The 4,690-nt window shown below is 33.9% G+C and overlaps 1 protein-coding gene across 4 annotated transcripts in view; it reads right to left on the bottom strand.

Annotated features, from left to right (window-relative positions):
- The window catches only part of ABCB1 (ATP binding cassette subfamily B member 1), a 43,173-nt gene extending 38,483 nt beyond the window's left edge, over positions 1-4,690 (bottom strand). For 3 of the 4 annotated variants that reach the window (XM_027898715.1, XM_027898717.1, XM_027898718.1), the window contains exon 1: positions 3,379-3,492. The gene's annotated coding sequence lies outside the window, so the exon portion shown is untranslated. Of the gene's footprint in view, positions 1-3,378; positions 3,493-4,674 lie in introns of those variants that run through there. The other variant, XR_003572872.1, reaches the window with a different exon arrangement.

The raw sequence follows: 4,690 nt of genomic DNA, 5'->3' as shown, positions 1-4,690 counted from the left end.
TAAATACATTAGAAGGATTCATAATCTCAATGTTTGAAAAATGCTGTCTTCCCTCAGATCAGTTATTTGGTTAAATCAACAGCTTACCCTCAGATTTACCCAATCTTTAATGTCATCAAGGGAGATTTTTAAGTTCTGTAGACTGAAGAGCTGAGGCATGAAATCTCCTATAGACATTGTCTGTATCGAGTGGACTTGATGCTAAGTAAAGATGTCATGAAAAGCAGAGTGTCCTGATCATTCAATAGTCCAGAAGAAAGAAAACTTTTCTTTTTTCTCCTTCTACTTACTAGTCACAAAATTTCACACAGAAGATGGATTTAAACAGAGATGACCTATGACCTTTGAGCTATTTAAGGCCCATAAACAATTCAAAATTCCTTCCCAAAGCAGTTTGTTATCCAAGAATTAGAAGAAGCAGAGATCTGGTGAAATGGGAACTGTTGGACAATTCAAATCCCTTGTACAAGCAAATAAAAAGTAACTGATAAGGTTCATGCACCTGGATTGTCCAAAACTCCACTACACCTCCATCTCAGCCCTATCCAATAGTGGACCAGTGGGATTCTATGAAGCAAACGACAACTGCAGCTCAAAGAGCTACCTCTATTGAGTTATGTGGTAAATGTCTTAGGCAGTTGAAAGTTCTGCCAAGTGACTCATCGGGTCAGGAAAAGTTGACCTTGTGTAAAGTCAAGTCTATACGTGAGGAAAATATCTAGTTGTACTTTAACAATTGCAATGGATCGCAAGTTTTTTGCACCTATTGGCTAACTGTTTCTGTGCTCCATTTCCCTTCACAGATATTGTTATTTGAAGACAGAACAATATCTCTTGGATATTATTATTTCTATGAGGACCTGCATTGTCAGATATATTTTCTATGCTAAAATACTTATACATATTCATAAAGTTTACTCAATCCTCTCTTTATTAAGATAGTAGCTAATTTCCCTTTGGCTGACATGGTTTTATTGTTCTTACATTATATTCACTCATCTTTTTTAGAATTTTGAGCATAAGAACTTCTTGTATGTTTGAAGGATGACCATTGATCCTTTGAAATAGACTGTCAACACTGTAACGTTAAAATGAGGTACAATTAATACCCTTCTCCTACTTGATATAAATGCATGGTTTTAATAATCTGTCCTGGGCACTCTAGTGCAATGAGAGATTGTACTGGTACAATAAACCATGACAAAACTTAAATCCTTCACTAAGTCATTGCTCTTACAGATCACTCACCAGTCTTTTCAGTATAGCTCTGTTATTCACAATAGTGTTTAAATTGTAATTTGTATGATTATAACCTAATTTTTGGATTGCAATTAAGTTAGGTAACATCGATCATCCTGTATTGTAACTCACTATTTATTATTCCATAGTGTTTCCAAGTATTTAATTATCTAAATTTACTTGTCCAACCCTCTCCTATATGTCAAAATGTTGAACAAACTTCTGGAACAAAAGAAAAGACATTTAAAAAATAGGGCTGTCATGTTTTGTAGTGAAGTTTCAACTGCTTATGCTTCCAGAAAATAATTTGTGTTGAGAGAATCTCATCCCACAAATTACACATTGGTTCCATATATTTTTCTAATCTGATACAGGCCACCCAAGGGGATGGCCAACTGGGACACATCAGAATAAACAACCAAAGCAAAAACTTTAATGTAACTTTGATAGCAGAGACAAAACATAGTGAAATGATGTCATTATGCCTTTAAAATTTTTACACAATATCGAGAAAAAAATAGCCTTTTTTATACTTACAATAAAAATAGCAAACAAGACTAGAAACTGAAGCAAATACTTCAAAGTCTGAATACAATATATATAACCAGAGAAAAATTCCACAAGCTATTCCACAAGCTATTTTATTTACTTTAAAGATGGAGAGTTGGATTTTCCAATAAGCTCCAGGTAGACAAAATTGTGGAGAGGGTCCCAGAAATTCTGTAATGATTCTTCAATGATATTCAATCCTAGCATAAATTAGAATAACTGTGAAGAAGCTCTTGGAACTCCTGTTCCAATTTAGGAGCCTCTTTCCTGTTAATCAGTGTTGCAAAAGAACAGTACATTGTACAGGAATTTTGCCAACTTGGCTACCATTCTGTCCACAAGACTTGTCATATGTGACAAAAATTATTATACTGTCAGAAAATGAGAATTGTGTGTTCCTTGAACTATGTTGTATGCTCAGCCATGAGATAATGCCTTTTGGAATCGATGGACATTTTATTTGTCCCAGATTAAGCATGATGACAAATCAAGTTATTGTAAGCATCAAGCTACTATTTGTGTTTAAAAAGAAAGTTTACTCTGAAAAGCATGCTTTAAAATTACAAAACTCCACTTCTGTTGTCCGGTGATCTGATTTGAAGTTAATTATTTATTCTCTTAAGGAGGACTGCCATAAAATAACGTCACTAGCTTCCTATGACTAATGTGTCAGTTTTCAGCTTCACAAACTCAGTCTTGTTTCTGAAAGCTTTAAAGTTTTTTTGGCTTATATTTAAACAAGAGAATACACCTCATTTTGGCTTATATTTAAACAAGAGAATACACCTCATTTTGAGAAATATTTTCTGCATATGGGAAATACTTTCTTGGTGTTTATTTGTCATCAAAGTTGTTTAATATGACTCAGTGATTCATTAATGTGTGAGGACATAATATTTTTCATAATCAAGTATAGTTGCATTTAAAATTATATTCTTTCTACAGTTATAACAGAAAAATGCATTTCAAGAAACAGTATGAAACATTTGGGATTTAAAAATGCTCAGGACTTTATACCACAAATGAAAAATTGCAGGAAAAAAATTAACAAAATTACTTTTTTTGTGCAGGTGGAAAACAATTGAAGCTGAATAAAACATATATTATTAGAGACATTCAATTTTTTTTACTGATAACTTTTCTGGGCAATAATATGCCTGGTAATATTGTAACAGCATAAGTAGTTCTTCCCTCACCAAGTCCCTTTGATTGGACACCTTTTGCTGTGCACAAAGAGCCCTTTGTAAACTGAATACATACAACTTAAAAGTATTCAGCAGTTACTGATTAGTTATCATACACAACCATTTTTTTGATAACTTGAATTAATGAAATATTAAACTGACTGTTGGTATGCTCAGTGTTCTGAATAAGAAACAGGAAAAGTCTTTGCTGGCCAAGAAGTCCCCAGTGAGGTGGGGTAGAGCTTGTTTCTACCGCCTCTGGAACGGATTCTCATTGTGACTTAATTGCTGTCTTCCGAATTGCTGCTTTTCCCTTTTCATGATGATGTTTTCTCTTGAATCCTTAAACTGTTGCTTAACTCCATCTCAAGACTCCTACCTCTGTCTGCCATTTTACCTTTCTTACATTGTAGAAGTCCACTTTATCAGCTTTGCAGTTCTTGCTCAGAATTTCGCGATTTCCTCACAAGTCTGAGAGACGGCGACACAGCTCTGTCTTGGATCACAGACAGCTGAAGTCCTGAGGAAGAAGGAAAGGAGTTTTCAATGTCCCTAACAATATGTCACTGTATATGAAATATATAACAGCATTAACAATATATCCTGTACAGAAATCAAAGCTATTAATATTGACTTATTCACTTGTACAATATTATTCAAAGTTGTATTTTATGAATACTTGCAATTCTATTCCATACAATTTGTGAAATGTCTAGATTACACAGGAAATTATGAGAACTAAAATCCTGTCATTCAGCTTCTGCCTAGTAATACTGAATTCCAAGTTTTTGTTTATTTCTCAATTCTACAATTAAAGTTCATTATATGCGGAAGACATATAATGTCAAAACGCCATCCTGGCCATCCTCCTTCCTCCAGATCAGATCAATTGTTAAACATGTCATTCTTGACAGGTGTTTAAGTTCTGTCTCTTCATTGGTAGCTTCTAAAAACAAAGATGGAGACCTTTAGACTATCTGAAATACTAGGAAGTTTTTCTGATGTCTAACACGAATTGCCCTTGAGATAGGTTAGACCTGCTAGCCCTTTCCTGTTCCCAGCAAATACAAAGAACAACTTCTTCCATTCCACTTTACAGTACTTCCAAAATTTTAATGTTGCTTTCACAAATGTTGTCTGTCCTCTCTAGACAAAAAACAAAGCAGAACAAAAACAACACAACAAAAAAAAACCCAAACAAAACAATCTAGAACAAAACAAAAAACCTAGTTCCTATAACCTTTTAGATAGAGTTGGTGCCATTGATCTTTGCCATTACTATCCTCTGGACCCAAACTGTCTCACAGATGGGTTTTTTGTTTGGTTAGTTAGTTAGTTTGTTTGTTTTGTGGAAAGTATCCTCAAACTGGTGCTTATTTCAAAAAATCGGGAAATATTTTAAGTTTCTGTAAGTAATATGACTTTTTTGTCCTGTAGCATTATGGAAGCATACTTACGTGTTTAATCTATAGATTGAATTTTATTACACTGTTGAAATGACTAAAAATAATCACTCAGTTCATCTCATAAGTCATCAGATATAGCACTATGAACATGTTCGGCACGTTAATCTTTAAACACAGTCAAATTGCTTTGTTCCTTTTTTATGTTTACCATAAAACAAATAATTGTACACTCTAAGGGAATTGTGTTTCTACAGGCACTTGTATACAGTACAGACATGTGTTCACAAGCTCCAAACCTTTTAAACAGCCATA

Source organism: Empidonax traillii, unplaced genomic scaffold, assembly GCF_003031625.1.
Source record: "Empidonax traillii isolate 1590-97213 ecotype Southwest subspecies unplaced genomic scaffold, ASM303162v1 scaffold619:size634076, whole genome shotgun sequence".
Classification (NCBI taxonomy): Eukaryota; Metazoa; Chordata; class Aves; order Passeriformes; family Tyrannidae; genus Empidonax; species Empidonax traillii.
The sequence above is the reverse complement of the archived record's forward strand: the minus strand, read 5'-3'. Positions and strand labels throughout refer to the sequence as shown.